Genomic DNA, 16,943 nt, shown 5'->3' with positions numbered 1-16,943 from the left:
TCTCCCCCTCGTGCCATCTTGCACGGTCCGTCACCAAGTTCCGGGCAGCCCGCCTCCTGAATATCTTTTGGGTCCACCCTGGCCCCTCTTCATCCGTCTCTGCAAAGCAGTGAGACCCGATTTTGTAAAAACTTACACTAAAGTCCTTTTCACGCTGACTCCTTGTGGCTCCCCCCCTGCCTGCCTGTGCGACCACATCTCTGACCCCTGACCCTTCCCTTGTCTTTCGCAGTCACACCGGCCGGCCCTCGGGGCTCTACCCTGGCCCACCGCACGCCGCCGCTCCCGCCGCCGCTCCCACCGTGTGGAATCCTCTTCCCAGAGACCCCATTTCTAGTCCCCCTTCCAGAACGAAGCTCGAGCAGCACTTCGTTCAGGAAGCCTTCCCTTACCCCCCACCCTGGGGTCAGGCCCCCCAGTCTCACAGGGCCGCATGGCCGCTTGTGCTGCTGTAAAGCAGGTCTTTCCGCAGTTGTAACTCACAATGGATCTTGGAACTGATGATTAGCCGCCTCCCCCGCCCGTGGAACAAGACCCAAGAGGGCGTGTGTGCTTATTCACTGCGCTGTATCTAGAGTCGGGGTCTGCTGTAGTGCTGGGAACTGCAAGAAATGCTCAGAAATGCTCAGAAAAAGAGCAGAACATTCCCAGATCCTTTCAGTTTTGCCTTGGGTTTTATTTAGGATCGTAAGTTTTCTAACGGTGGGATGTTGACCCAAGACGGGCACCAGCATCCCCTGGGAGCTGTTGGGAATGTAGCTGCGGAGCCTCTGGTTCAGACCTGACCTGCTGCGCCAGAACCTCTTGGGGGGGGGGGGGGGGGTGCGGCCTGGCCACCTGTGGCTCCCGGGCCCTCCAGGTGATGCTGACAGGCAATCGGGTTTGAGAGCCCGTGTTCCGCAAATACACGGACTGAAACGGACTCCGGCAAAGTAAAATAGGAAGTACTATGTAAACCAGCTTTGAAATGAAGTTACACCGCTGCTCACTAACAGTGGGTAATAAACTGCATTTCAGCCACCGCGCCCCCTCCCCCCTGCCATTTTATCAGTTGATGTCTTCACAGGTCCACTGAAATGTCAACAAGGGCGACTTAACCAGTCAACCCACACCCGGACTTTAAAAATTATGTAGTATTTTCCAACCTTCACCTCTCTGAATCTAACTTTTTGTCTAGTGCCTTCCAAATCCAAGAAATGATTCTAAAACTGACAATGCCCATAATTCCAGTGTTGGAGGTCTGTTTTTTAAATCATGTTAGGGGTGCCTGGGTGGCTTAGCTTAGTCCGTTAAGCGTCTCTTTTTTTCTTTAAAAATTTTTTTAATGTTTATTTATTTTTGAGAGATAGAGACAGCATGAGCAGGGGAGGGACAGAGAGAGAGGGAGACACAGAATCCGAAGCAGGCTCCAGGCTCCGAGCTGCCAGCACAGAGCCCGATGCGGGGCTCGAACCCACGAACCTCAAGACTTCTTCTGACTCTTGATTTCGGCTCTGGTCCTGATTTCAGGGTTCGTGAGTTGGAGCCCCCGTTGAGCTCTGCGCTGAGAGTGTGGAGCCTGCTTGGGATTCTCTCCCGCCCTCCCTCCCTCTCTGTCTCTCTCACCCTCCCCATGCGTGCTCTTGCCTTCTCAAAATGAATAAACTTAAAAATATTGTTTTAACGTTTATTGGTCAAAACAATTTTTTTGCTAAAGCTTAGGTTGTCATAGTTTCTAGATTTATATCTAAAGCATTTTAAAGCATTAGCAAGGTTCAGATGTGCATGTTCTTGGCTGTGTTTAGATTCTGGGGCTGTGCTACACCATCAAACTGCTGATGGATTGACTGCGTTGTCAAAGGTCACTCATCCTCGATTTTGCCTTTGACTTTAAATTTGCTCCTTGTTTGACTCAAGGACTGTTTTGACAAAACCATTCCCATCTGGGTGACTATCAGGCGATCCACAAAATTAATTGCGTTTTTATTCTCACACAACAGGTGCACAAGGCTCATTGATTCTCTTTCCGATAATTGGTTAGAAGCACAAAATTTGAACGGGGACGGGAGATAGCCAAGGAAAGATTTGTAAAATATTTTGGAAAACTTTTAATTTTAGAAGAGTTGTAGATTTGCAGAAAAGTTGCTTAGAGAGTAGAGTTTTCCTATATCCCGCATGCATTCCCGTATTACTAACATCTTACACTACTAGTAACGTGTATTTGTCACAATTACTGGACCGGTATTGATACGTTATTGTTAACTGAGGTCCATACTTTATTTCCTCAGTTTTCCATTAATATCATTTTTCTGTCCCAGGATCCCATCCAGAATATGCCCTGTCATGTTTAGTTACCGTGTCTCCTTAGGCTCCTGGTGGCTGGGACAGCTTCTCAGACTTCCCTTGGTTTAGATGACGTTGATAGTTTTGAGCAGTACTGGTCAGGTGTTTTATACTGTGTCCATCAATTGGGATTTGGCTGTTTTTCGTTTTTAAGTTTTAGTTCACATGCAGTGCAGTACTGGTTTCGGGAGTAGAATACAGTGGTTCATCACTTACAACACCCAGTGCTCATCACGAGTACCCTCCTTAGTACCCATCAGCCATCTAACCCATCTCCCACCTACCTTCTTCCGTCAACCCATAGTTTGTTCTCTATAGCTAAGAGTCTCTTGTGGTTTGTTTCAATAGATTGTTTTTAAACGTGAATTTCCAGATAACATCTTTCTTGCTGAGTGGGACCTTTTAAATTTCACTGTAATCAGGAGACAGGTATATGCAACTGACATGTTTCAAATGCTTACTTAAATTGTGAAGTGTGTTTAGCTGGTGAAGGGATTTGAAATTAATGAATATTCTCACGAATATTTGTTCTGGGGGCAGTTAGGGGAAGCTAATGTGTTTTGCAAGTGTTCTCGTGTCCAGCTTGCCCACATCCACTCTCGTTCCTCAACCTCCAAGCCTCTGTTTGCCTGTAGCTGTTCCTAGAATTCAATTGCCTGCCAGCTAAAACCACCGTAAAAACATTTAGGTAGATAAAGTGGCCCAAGATTCTTTTTGCTTGGCAAGAACTCACTTGCTAAAATGGCTTTTAATATGTTTGTGCCTCTCTGCTGTGCTGCTTTTGCCAGAATAGATGGCAAGTCTAAAGATTTGCTTGTCTTCCTAACTCCTTTTTTAATATCTCATAGCAGTGACTGAGCTATTGATCTGAAGGGATAATAACAACCCTGCATGTGCTTTCTGCAAGTTCCGATATTTTAAGAACTGAGAGCTTTGAAAAAGAACATTGCTTTACTTCGCATAAACACAGAGCTGCTTCAAACCAAATCATATACAGCATGTATCATAAACAAAGTTGGTTCCTTGAAATCACCAGATTCAGAGGGAGCAAAGGATGATAGAGAAGGAATGAAAGCAAATAATAGTACTTGCCCAAAGACTGATGACCAGGGTCAGCTACCCGGGAATGTGGTCCCCAGCAGCCCCACTCACTCCTTACCCTCCCCCGCCCCCCATCCCTACTTCAGGCTCTTGGCTTCTGACATAAACTTAGAGCACTTCTCAGAAAGATTGTTCCGGAGGGAAAGGCACACAGAAAGTAAACAAGTAGCTTTTTGCTGAAATTAACCTTTAGTACATTATTAATAGTTTGGGGGTTCTAGTTTGACTCCTCAGTAGAGAAAATAATGAGCAGCATGCCTCATTATGATTAGATGTATTTCAAATAACTGAAAACAATACATTTGCCATAAGGCAGATAGAGAAAATTGGGGATTTTTTTTTCTTTTTTTTGCTGCATGTGTTTTTTTTCTTTTAATAATTTGGTACTTTCTTTTTCCAAAAAAATTTTTTTAATGTTTATTTTTGAGAGACACAGTGAAAGCGGGGGAGGGGCAGAGAGAGGGAGACACAGAATCTGAAACAGGCTCCAGGCTCTGAGCTGCCAGCACAGAGCCCGATGCAGGGCTCGAACCCACGGACCATGAGATCATGACCCGAGCCGACGCTTAACCAACTGAGCCACCCAGGCGCCCCTGCTGCATATATTTTTTAATGGAAGTTCTGGCTAACAGGGTCTAAGAGGACTCCCTGATTTTGAGAGATACGCCAAAAAGGTAGAGCTAAAGAATATTTAGATTTATATTCTTAATTTCTCAATATTATATCTTATATATCTGTTCACCACATGGAAGAATCCAGCACCCATTTTCAAACTTTGGTTTTAACTTTTGCTAGTAAACTGGCTGGGGTAGTATTTGTCAGGTTTCTTCACTGTAAAGTCACTCTTTTTTAAAATAGAGATTTTTTTATTGATTTGCTTATGTCTGTGATTCTGGAGATGAATATGGTTCATTTCATTTATTCAACAGAAGTTATTGTGAATTAAAGAAAATGTGGTTTTAGGAAAATTTTTTTTTTTTAAACTCAAGGCCCACTAATTGGAAGAATAAACCATACTTAAAGGAGCAGCCCATACTTTGTAGGTGACAAAGGTTGGCCAAAGTCAGGTTTTTGGTGTATAATATGTATGTGTTTAGCTTTTCTAAATATACCGAGCTTATTCTATTTGATTACAGAGGGATATTGTTAAGTAATTTCAATCACGTTCCTCACATGTTACAGCAGTTCATTTATTCAGTTATTAGCAATTCATTTATTCAGTTAATACCAGTTATTAGACTTTCTCACCTTCTCTTTCCATTTATTTTATACTCAGAAGTAGCAGTGAAAAGCCTTTCCATAAATGAGACCCTTTCTCTCTTCCCAGCTTTCGTAGAAGTACAAAGGGTGCTATAGATATTAGGGCTCAAGCAACCGCCTGCTTTGCATTTCTTCAAATGCTAGTCATAGTAACAGATGACAATGAGAAATACGAGGGAAAGAAGTCACCAGCACTTCTTGTGTTGAAATTTGTTAGGGAGTTTCCATATCAAGCAATGAGCGTGTCACGCAGCAGATGAGCCTCTAGGATGAATTTGATTCATTCTCCAAAGCAGCAAAATCTCATCATCAGATGGTGTTGCTTGAGGCTTTCTCTTGCTTTCGAGTTGGATGATCTAAATGGCGTCACCTCTGGTGGGTTTCCATCCTGTCACGTATCAAAGAACGTCTGTGCAGATGGAAAGAGATTTTCTGTTGGGCTCTGCGTGAGCTCCGTGGGAAGGGTTAAAAACCAGAAGCGAATGTGTTTAGCTCCATTACACTTTTTAATGACTGGCATCTCTACCAGATTTGTTGACACTACAAACATGGAAGGAGCAAAGACATCAGGGATTTATTGCTGGCTCTGCCGCTAGTTTCTTGTGTCATTTTGGAGGGTTGTTTTTTTTTTTTATGTAACTTTCCTCAGTGTTCCTCAGACTTCCGTCTGTACAGTGAGAGTGGATAGTCCAGAGCGTTGTTTAAACCCCTTAGGAACATAGAAGTCTGTGGTTCAGAATGGGAAATACGAAAAGCAATATGGGCTGCCCCCTCCATTACATGTTTATGATCATACATGATCATGAGATGGTACCTTAGGAAAAAAATGTACTGGGAATCTGATCTTCCCACCAAAGGTTGTGTATGTAGCTGGGGACATGGCTCTTGACCAAGGGACTGATGCCTACTAATTATTTTTTCTAGGTATGGCCACACATATAAAAATGAGTAGATTTCCGGGTAATACCTGTGGGCCATAGAGCTTTTTAAGAAACGTCTTCTGGATTAGGGAAGTGTGGTGGTCGGTGGGGAAAGTGGACAGAGAAGAGATCTCTGTAAGCAGAATTCTGTATTACTCTTCCCTGGTCCTTCCCATGTGACAGACTGTCTCTCTCTCTCTCTCTCTCTCATTGGCATTCTTTCCTGCTCATGGTCTTGCCTCATGCTTCTGATGTTGGGAGGGCTCTGAGGGCCTGCTGACTTCCATGTCTTAACAGTGGACAGAGCTGGGGCAGGTCAACCATGAACCCGGCTTTGGGCCCCAGCCTGTTCTAAGTTGGGGAGAATTTCAGGAACCTTAAGCTGCGTAGGTCAGCGTGTCTGCTAGTCTCATTCTGACGTCATGTGCTTAGGTTTTTTTAAGGCTCCTCTTGCTTAGTTCCTTGTGATTGAGGCTGGCCTTGTATTTCTGTGCCAGAAACTGGGCCCTGTTCTGTTTCTCCACTGTGAAGTCCTTAATCTGGTACAGTGGTTGATACCCCGATTTCCCCAAGGTTAGGAAGGATGCTTTCTTTTAGCCAGGCCTCCTGGGAACTTGAGCTTTGCCTAGACCCATGCCTGTCATTGGGACTTTGCTGGTTATTGGTGATGTTGGTGCTTACTGACTGATTGCTTTTTACCAGATTCTTCCCGTTCTGATCTTCTGTCTGCTTTCTCCTCGCTCAGTACCCTGGTGCTCACCGCTCACCCACGTGGACCTCTGCCTGTTGCCGCCTACTCTCCTTTTCTAATTATGCACTCTTGCCTACTTGCATTTCTTCTAGACCCTGCTTCTGGGTCTACCTCCAACCACCTGATATTCCTTCCCTCTAACATGGAGGCTCCTGATGTGTACCACACTGCCTGCCTTCAGAAGCTTAGTTACGACGATCGGTTGTTTCCTTTTCCTAGGGCCTTTATTTAAAACATCTGTCAACTTTTAGCTGTCTTTGTTTGTTTTTTCCTGATGTGGCAAACTCACCCCTTGACATTTGTAATGGGATCAGTTTTTTTGGCTTTCTTTAGAACATCTCACATCGCCAGCCCCTTTCCTGCCACTACTTCACTTTCACAGGGGAGCGGCCTTGCATCATAAAATCTTCACGTTGGAAGAGATTTCTAAAGATACCCAGTTCAACTTTCTGTGTAACGAGTAGCTTATCAACTTCCAAAACCAATGGCATTTTACAACGGTTCTCTACTGGTTTCTTGGGCCCAAAATGTGAATGCATTCATTTATTTATTGTGCTCATTCAGTCAGTCCACACAGTTACTAAACATCTACGGTCAGCCAGGCACTGTGTGTGTGTGTGTGTGTGTGTGTGTGTGTGTGTGTGTGATCTCTTCTGCATGGCTGAGGGTTTGATTTGCGAAAGGGCTCTTTCTGCTGCCTCAGTTGACATCATCTTTCTGGTCCACCACCAGTTTTTCAACCACCCAGAAAAGAAAGGGGGAACTCCTCTGCCTCTGCTTTCTGCCTGTCGATCCCTGACTTGCCCTTGGAATATCATCTTTCTAAATGCAGTCTTGGTTTGTTACTCCTCTGTTAACAGGCTTCACATTGACTCCCCCGCAAACTGACATCTAACTCTTAGACACAACTCACGAAAGCCCTCAACCTTTCTGCTTCATGCCTACCTCTCTGGTCTTCTACACCATTTTCGCCAGGCCCTCTGCCCCAGAACTTCGTGCATTTTCCTGGCTGTATCACGCTTACTCACATTTCTGTTGTATATGCTGCTCCTGCTACCTGGAATGACTGTCAGTTCTGTCTTCTTGGTGAACTCGGGGGCACCGAGAGCGGATAGAAAATGGTGCACAAGGAGGAGTAAATCAAAACTCTTCCTCTTCCATTAAGGGGCACTCTGGGCCATTGGCTGCTACTGAACCTTCATACGCCCCTACCACTGCCCACCAGCAGGGCTGTAAGCTACTCAAGACCCGGAATTTCTCTCCATCTTCAGCCTTACCAGAGCCCATCCCAGAATGGGCAGACAATAAAATATTTGCTAGACGAACAAGCGACTGAACAAATGAAGGCAAGTCATGATCTTCTTTTTTTTTTTCTTGTAAGATTTTTTTCATGTTTACTTTTGAGAGAGAGGGGGAGGCACAGAATCCGAAGCAGGCTCTAGGCTCAGAGCTGTCCGCACAGAACCTGACGCGGGGCTCGAACCCATGAGTTGTGGGATCATGACCTGAGCCGAAGTCGGACGCTTAACCGACTGAGCCACCCAGGCGCTCCTGAAGGCAAGTCTTCTGTAGTTTACTTTTCACTTCGGGTCTCCCTTGGGCGCTGAGACTGCCACTTAAAAGACTCCTACCGCTGTGCTGACAGTAGGCTCCCTGCCAACCCAGGACCGTGCACACTAGTTAATACGCTATTAGACACCTGCCTGTGACGGTCACCAAATAGCCTGCCAAACAGGGAGAAGGGCCCTTTGGGGGTTTTGAGCACCTCTTCACCTTCTTGCACCCCGCAGACTCTGCTGCCAAGATAAGCTTCTACTGTGTGTGTAAAAAACTCCAATCAAGACAAATGGCATAGAATGAAAATGCCTCTTCCCTGCTCTTGTCAATTGGAAGAGTTGTAAAGTGAAGAAAATGAGTACTTTAACATTCCTGTCTCCTCAAGCAGTTGTTTTAAATGAGTCATCTACAAACTCAGGTAGTTGGTAAGGACAGTCGGTGGCCATTTATCATTTTAACGTGATTTATTTCAAATAAATAGCAAATGGGGTATTTTGGTCCTAAATTATGCATTTATCACTTTCTTGCCGGAGCCCTTTTTTATACAACTATATCAGTGAGCAGTGAAAGACACACAGACAAAACTGTCGTGAACTTTGTCAGTCTTCCCTGTCTTTCTTCTGCCCTTTAACTTATGATGTCCATTAAACTTATGATCAAAACTCAGCACTTTCCATTCTGATTAGTTGTAGATCTCTGCCTAAAATAGATGGCCATTTCTGAGGCGGTATGCATTTTTGTTTTTGTTTTTCTGGTATATTGAGGTGTAATTGACATACAATAAAATTCACTCTTTTTAGCTATTTACAAATCTATGAATTTTGACAATTTTATATTTGTGTCACCACTGAAGTCAAGATGATAGAATTGTCTGTCACCCAGAATAGTCCTCATGCTCCTTTGTAATCAGTCCCCTCCCTATATGACCAACCCCTGGCAGCCACTCTTATTTCTGTCTCTATAACAGTTCTGTAGAATTTCATATAAACGCAATCATAACGTGTGGTCTTTTGAGTTTGGCTTATTTCGCTTAACATAATGCTTTTGAGTCATCCGTGTTGTTGCATTTATCCATAGGTTGCCACCTTTTATTGCCGAGTAGAATTCTATTATACGAACGTGCCAAAATTTGTTTGTCCATTCACCGTGATGGACATTGGGGTCATTTAAGTTTTTGTGATTATGAATAAAGTTGCTATAGGCATTTATATTCGAGTTTTCGTGTGGATATCTAGCCCTATTTCTCTTAAGTAAATATGGAGGAGTGGCATCCCTGAGTTTGCTAATAAGTGTGTATTTAACTCTATAACAAATTGTCAAACTGTACTGTTTTTGATTCCTACTGGCAGTACAAGGTTCATGAAGATTTACCCCTATTTTTTTCTAGAAGTTTTTTTAGCTTTAGGGTTTACAATTTCAGTCTGTGATGAATTTCAAGTTATATGTTTTGAGAGAGGTTTGAGTTGCGGTTCACTGAAATATAAATATGCCCCATCATTCCATTGTCATTTATTGAAAGACTAAAAGACTATCCTCTGTCAATCGAATTAAATTGGCATTTTTGTCAAAAATCAATTGACTGTATTATGTGTGGATCAATTTCTGGACTGTCCACTCTGCTCCATTGATCTGTGTGTTTATTCTTTTGCCAATATCTCACTGTTTTGAGAAGTTTGTAGCTTTATAGTAAGTCCTGAAATTAGTGAGCTTGAGCCCTCCAGATTTTTCTTTTTCAAATTGCTTTGGTTGTCCTAGATTATTTGTTTTTCCATATAACTTTTAGATCACCTTGTAAGTTTCTTTTTTTTTTCTTCCACCTTGTAAATCTCTTAAAAAGGAAACTTGCTTAGATTTTATTGAGCATTGAATTGAATACTGAATTGGGGTTGAAATGAATCTATTGATGAATTTGGGAGAGAATTGCAATATTGATGATATTGAGTCCTCTGATCCATGAATACATATCTCTCTAATTATTGATTCTTTCACCAGTGTTTTCTGTAGTTTTCAACATAATAAATCTTAAAGTACTTTGTTATATCGATCCCAGAGTATTGCATATTTTATTGGTGCTATACAGCAGATGGTGCTTAAAAATTTCAGTCCCCAGTTATTCACTGTTGTATATAAAAACAAAATTGAGTTTTGTATACTGATCGGCTATTTTCCAACCTTGCTAAAGTTACTACGTCTAGTAGTTGTTTATAGATTCTTTTGGATTTTCTACTTAGATTATTATGTTTTCTGTGAATAAAGACAGTTTTATTTCTCCTCTCCAATTTTATCTACCTTTAATTTTTTTCTGTGCCTTACGGCATTAGTTAGAACTTGTGTCCAGTATGATGTTGAGTACACGTGGTAAGTGTGGTTCCCCTGCATTATTCCTGGTCTCATGGGGGGAAACCATTCAGTCTTTCCACCATTAAGTATGAGTTAGCTATAGGTGCTTTTTCGTAGATGCTCTCTGTCAGGCCGAGGAAGTTCCCTTTTTTATTTCTAGTTCATTGAATATTTAAAAAAATCATGAATGGCTGTTGAGCAAATGTCATACTTTTTCTGAGTCTATATAGATGTATGGATTTTCTTCCTTTGTTGATATTATCGCTGGCATTGCTTGAGTTCTGAATGTTGAACTTGCATTCCTAGACTAACTCCCACGTGACCGTTGTATACTATTCTCTTATATTTTATAGATAACAACCATGGTCAGGTGCCATGAAGTTGTTGGCAATTCCTTAATCATATGTGTGTTTTAAGGGTCACCAGAATCACTTCCATCTTTATTAAGGGAAATTAAAACAAATAGAGTGAGTGTCTTTGTACTAAGCAGTGCGTACATTTATTTAATCCTCTTTAATGGGAAATTGAGGTCTAGGAAATAATTTGCACCATTGAAGTCTTGCAGCTAGTAAATGACATGGTCAGAACTTAAATGTAGGTTTGTTTGGTAAAACCCATATCAGCCCACTAGATTGTATTGCTTCTCTCTGGTAGTGCATGTGTGTGTGGGAGGTGTTGGGGGCAGGAGGGGGCGGACAGGGACGAGGGAGTGTGAGAGAGAGATTGATTGAGATTAGGAAAGGGAAAAATGTTCTTATTTACCTTAAGTAAGCCCTACACCCAACGAGTGGGGCTCGAACTCATGACCCGGGGATCAAGAGTTACATGCTCTTGTGACTGAGCCAGGAGCCCCAGGGAGAAATGTTCTACCGCCTTTTATTGCCGTTTGAAGATCTGGGCTTTTAGATATCTTAGTTTATATCTCAGCTCTGCCATTTGCTTGATTCGTGGCACATATATCTCTCTGAGACTCATTCTTTAAGCCTGAAATATAGACTTAGCACAGGTTGTTGTGAGGAATACAGATGATTTTCGTAAAGTGCCTCGCACATAGCACGTGCTCAATACAGTGGTGTCCATTACTGTCATTATTATTGATTTTTTTTTTTTTTTTTACCATGAAATGCACTTTATACCTGGAGATAATTGATTTGGGTTTGGAAAATGCCAGATAAGACTTAGGATGATTTTGTAGTTTAGTTGTTTTACCAAAATAGCCTAGAGCAAGTTCCTTTCTATAAAAACGGACCTAATTTCCTCTACTTTTTACCGACCTCCTTCCTCAATCCAAACAATACCAACTTACTGAATCATCTTGCAAATCTGGAAGGCTTAAAAGATCCTGCCGAATGCCTTGGGCTCTGGAAATGAGTGCGTGCACGCTTCTGTGTCTATCCTCGTGTGGTCTAGAAGTGATGGTCTCGGCCAGCAGGACTGGAGATGCCATTTTCTCATTTTACATGGGCAGCCGGTCACTGATAGCTAGCTTTAGAACCCTGGCCCATGCAGATATGACAGTTTCTGAGTCACTGAAACTCACTTCCCTAACTTCCAGAAAGCATTTCAGACTGTTCGAAGGTAACGGATTCCTTTTTCAGTAAGGTGGTTTTGATTATCCCAAGTAGGGCCGGAGAGAGCTGTGTTTTCATCAGTCAAGTCAGGGAGGCAGCAATGAGAAAAATGGCTGAGTCTGAGAAAGGGCGTCAGGCCATCATCAAAGGACCTTTCAGTGCCCAGGACCTCAGGAAGGCTGTTGGCTCCAGCAGTCCGTCGCTTCTGGGAACTGATTCTCATTATTATTTGATTTCCTAGCAGTACCCTTCCAACTAAAAGTGCTGTGTGACAGATGAAAGTAAAGGAAAATCTGTTGTATTTTGAGAATTTTTGGAGAATATCACAGCACTGCTTGGTGGTGTTGTAAATCAGAATTGGTAATCACTAGTCTTTTTTAAACAGGTTGACTGAAGCGCGATTGTTAACAAAATACTGTATATATTGCACGTCTCCAGTGTGAGGAGTTCTGAACATATGCATACACCCCCGAAGTCATCGCCACGGTCAGGGTAATGTGCATATTCACCGTCTCCAACAGACTGCTCCTGCCCTTAGATTTGTTTGGGGCGTGGGGGAGTAAGAACTCACTTGAGATCCACCGTCCTAACAAATTAAGTGACAGTACAGTATTTCAGAGCACACTGACCACATCTTCTGGTTCAGTTTTCCCCTTACCAACTCAGGTAGGTCTTCTTTCTACTTTATGATGTAAGAAATAGAACCTTAGCAATGTGTTTCCCCAAAGATCACCATTAGATAATTGCACCAGTGTCCAGAACCCACTTCTGATTTTTGTTCCGTGTTCTTTGCATAAGACCTCTGGGCCTTGAGCCTGTTGTGACTCTAAACTTCATTGACCTGGTAAACATTCCGAAACTAAATACCTAATGACCTTTGTCCTTACAATTAGTATCAACAAATGTGATTAGATTCCCAGCTTCAAAGAGAGCTCACGAGCTAACTAATTAGCGGAAGATACAGTTTGAAGATACAGTTTGGGGAGTAACGTCTACCGTTCTTCACGCCTGTAACTTTCTTTTTCTAGATTGGCTAGACAGAGTTCCAGTGCCTGAGCAGGAATGTTCAGAGGCTGGTCACCGAACTTTTGGAAGGTGGTTGAATTTGAAACGTTGGGCGGTGAGGTGAGGCCGAGCCTGATAGCTTCGGTGTAGGGCCTCTTGAGTAGCTACTTTTGTGCTAAACAGTAGTCTGGTCATTACAGGGGCACTGAGATGAACACAAGCCGTATGATTCTACTCAGAAGGACCTCACAAGCTGGCCGACCGGATGGACGTGTACGCGGAGGTGCCTCCATATTATGGTTACCCCAGTCCGTCCTCCGGGCTGCCAGGAGAACAGTCTTTAGAAAACACGTACCCTTTCCCTGATTGAAACTTGCTGGTGGTTGCCTGTCTCTCCGAGGACCCCGTCCAAGGTTCTTCTCAGACCTACAAAGCCTTCTCTGATTTGGCCCAGGTTCTCCTCCCCCTGTACCCACACCTCCAAGGCGAGCTCCGGGCACACACCGGTCCTTGCAGTGCTCAGAACGCGCCATGGGTTTTCTTGCCTCTGAGTGTTTTACTCCTGCCGGGCCCTCCGGAGAATGCTGTGTTAGTGTGGGGTCCTCTGAGAAGCAGGAATTTAGGATGAAACTGGCAAGGATCTTATTAAGGGAAACCACCGCCCGCGTGAGAGACGATGGGGAGGCGGGAGGGATGGGAGTGCCATTAGTCCATGATGCAAGTCTGACCCCTAGTGAAGAGAAGAGCAGCTCAGGCAGAGAAGCTTTCTAGGCTGCCGCGCAGTGGAAGGAAGGTTCGGGAAAGCCTTTGGGTAATCCAGGTCTGTGGAGCCCTGTCCCTGCCGCACTCACTCGTTGGTCAGGTGCAGCCCGTGGGAAATAGGGCCTCAACGCAAACATTAGAATGGATTTCTGAGGCAGCCGCTCAGTCGGAGGCCTTCCTCTTGGCCTCCGTTAATGCCTTTCTTCTTCCGTTGACTTCCTCCTACTTGTCCCGAAAAGGCCAGCTTTAAATGTTCCCTCCTCTTTCTGGGAAACTTGGTGAAGGAAATTTTCAGCATGTCACATGATGGTCCCACGGCCTACAATGACCGTCCCCTAACTTCCGCCCACTTAATTCCTAATACGCTTATTGGAATCCCTGCCATCTATTACGGGACCAAAAAAAAACCCAGGTGCTCAGGAAGTATTTGTTGAATGAATGGCTGAATTGGTAGCACTTGGCTACGCAGATCAAAGGAGAAGCTCTTTGAAGCTCGTCCAGGCAGAGTGAACTGCTTGAGCAAAGCCATATTGGGGAAAGAACGAAGACCCTATTCTGTTTCTGCCTTGTTTTTGCAAATATCTTGTCCAAAGCCCGTCATTTGGGGGAGAGTATATTATGATGCAAGACAGTGGGGGAAGGAGTGTCTTCCTGGCACTTGAAAATGATTCATATTTGAGAACTTTGTTGAGAACAATGTTTTGAATATTTCCTGAGAGACTTCTTTCCTGAGAGGAAACGGAGTTGATGGAAATGGAATTTTACTGCTGCCAGGAAAAGTGCGATAAAGATCAAGTCTCCTACAACCACCACCAGAATAGAAATTTCCACCGAGCAGAGGGATTTCAAAGTCCCACCTAATGGCTCCTGTGTATTTAGTATTCGCTGCAGCTGAACTGTAATTCTGGAATGGAATTGGACCGGCTCTGACACTCCGGTCCGTGATGTATGGATTCGCGGAGACCCTTGCCGCTTGCCGACTGCCAGATGCTGGTCATATTTTCGATGGAAAGAAACAGAGCGCTGGCCGGGATTCCAAATCTCAGTACCGCTGCCTGCCTGCCGCCGGCACGTGTTGCCGGAGGACAGAGACGTGCTGATGACAGGGTCCCACGGAGTCACTGTGGCAGCGGCTAGAGATTTAGGCCCTTATCCCTGCGTCGTCTTCTACCCGTGACCTGAGGCGCGACCACGTACGAAGCAGGTGCCCCTCTTCGCCCAGGTCCACGTCTGTCCTGTGCAGTGTCCCTCCTGTCCTGTTTCTCCGGAGTTCCCACCTGGAGGGAGGCAGGCTGCTTCTTCTTGAGGTGGGAATGGATAATGGCGCCTCCACCATGGGCCTGCTGTTCGGGTTCCCCCAGGTAATTCATGCTAAGGGCTTAGACGGTGCTTGACACAGAGTATTTATCCCGCAAGTGGTAGCTAGGTTTTGTCATCCTTCTGCAGTAGAAGCAGGGGTCTGAGGGTAAAGGGGTACTGTTTTTCTGTGCGGATTCTCCAAGTTGGTTCTTCCTGCATTTGGCGAGTGCCTGTTCTGTGATACGGTGGGCGGCCTGGGGCTCTAGGGACCTGGGCTGTCACGCTCGTTCTGTAACGAATCAAACACCGTTGCCGATACCCAGCTCTTGTCTCACGCGGAGACCGTTCATTTTGGCTTATGCACCTGCAAACCCACTTGCTCTTCAACTGTGCTCTGACCTGGTGTGGAATACCTTCTTCTCTTTCTCATCGACCCGTCTCTCTCACCTTCAAACTTCGATTCTAATTCTTCAGGGAACGTATAACTAACGAGACCCAGACATGTGAGAATACGATGGTTGCATGATGCCTTCCTTTCCCTGATGTTTGGTGGTCGGGTTGGGAGGCTTTGACCTCATAGCCTTTGCCTTACGTATCTTTTCCATGTCAGTGGAAGAGTTCGCTTGCGACGTTATCCGTGTACCTCTTTCACTAACAGTTTTTAATTTCACCAGCGAGCTTCCCCTTTCTATGTGCTTATACACATCTCTCTTGACCATCTTCCTCCTTTCTTCCCAAGTCTTGACATTACATCGAGAACCACTCCCGTCTTCTCTACTTGAAAGCCAAAAATAGGACTTGAACTGAATTAGGACTTGAACAGAGAATAGAATATTACTATCGATAAATGCCCCAAGGCAAAGGAAAGCCATAAATTTAAAAAGAGGGAAAGTAGTATTTGAAGTCTCAAAGGTATCAGTATGTTCCCATCTGAACTCACTTAGCTCTTCTCCTCTAAGCCTCTGGCAGTCAGCTGGTAAGATGCTTCTCGAACGGGTTTATCTCCTTCTCGCTCCCAATGTCCTTGCCCTGGCCCTCATCATCTTTTCTTGAGAGGCAAGAACTTCTTTCCTGATCTTCCTTCCAGTTCCCTCTTTTCCCCAGTCTGACCACAGTGTCACAAGAGGGTGTTTTCTTTTTCAGCTTTTTTTTTTATTATAAAATTCCGCAAGGATTCAAAACACCAAACAAAAAATATGTAGCTTACTATAGTATCTCAAGGCAAGCATACTTACACTCTCCATCCAGATCAAAAAACAGGACATTGAGAGCTACCCCAGAAGTCCCTCCAGGTGCCTTATCCCAATCATCAACCTGCCCTCATCCAGAATAACTCCTACCCTGACTTTCAGGGTAGTTATTTTTTTTGCGGTTCTGTATCACGAGGGTGCCTTTTCAAAACATCAGTCTTGCCCTGTTCACTTACCTCTGTGTTAAAGCCCGAGGGAGCTGAAACTCCCTCATGTTTTCTTGAGCTTAGCATGGAGCCTCCTGTCCACAACTGGTGCTTTCCTCAGTACCCTAGTCCGGCCATACTGGATTCTTCGCCGGCTCCCAGGTAACTCAGATGCCTCTAGGTACTTGCCGGATACCTGCAGGCATTTGCTCCTGCTGTTCCCCCTTTCTGGAGTGGCCTTTTCCCCATTCCCTGAGGAAGTACTGGGCCTAACTCACATGTCATTTCTTGCATGAAGCCGTCCTGGGTCTCCCGTCTCTGACATACCTGGGACAGAATGAATCTCTTCCACCCCTGTGCTCTACCCCACTGCAGCATTTTACACATGCGTCTGTTTTTAGCATTTACCGTAGTCTCTGGTCCCTCACTTTGCTATATATATATAGTAAATGTTTAATAAATGTTTGTTGAATGACTGAACCTATGCAGTCGACCTTTGAAGCTCTTTCAGGGTGTCAGGGTTTCTTCAGAATTGACACAGAAATCATACACTTTATTGTGATCAAGCTTGCTCTTCCTTAAGTATCCCTGTTTCACACACATTTTGTTTAAAGTGGATTTTATTTTGTTAGTAACTAATATTTCCAGTATCTGGTTTT

General features: G+C 44.2%; 1 protein-coding gene and 1 pseudogene across 6 annotated transcripts in view; one reads left to right on the top strand and one right to left on the bottom strand.

Moving 5' to 3' along the window:
* Nucleotides 1-16,943, top strand: part of ATP11C (ATPase phospholipid transporting 11C) — a 172,102-nt gene that overhangs the window by 24,197 nt on the left and 130,962 nt on the right. The gene's annotated exons all lie outside the window — the stretch shown is intronic.
* Nucleotides 10,606-10,705, bottom strand: LOC122478147 (annotated as a pseudogene).

This window comes from Prionailurus bengalensis, chromosome X, assembly GCF_016509475.1.
Source record: "Prionailurus bengalensis isolate Pbe53 chromosome X, Fcat_Pben_1.1_paternal_pri, whole genome shotgun sequence".
Lineage (NCBI taxonomy): Eukaryota > Metazoa > Chordata > Mammalia > Carnivora > Felidae > Prionailurus > Prionailurus bengalensis.
Note: the sequence above shows the minus strand (reverse complement) of the source record. Positions and strands in the feature narration are given on the sequence as shown.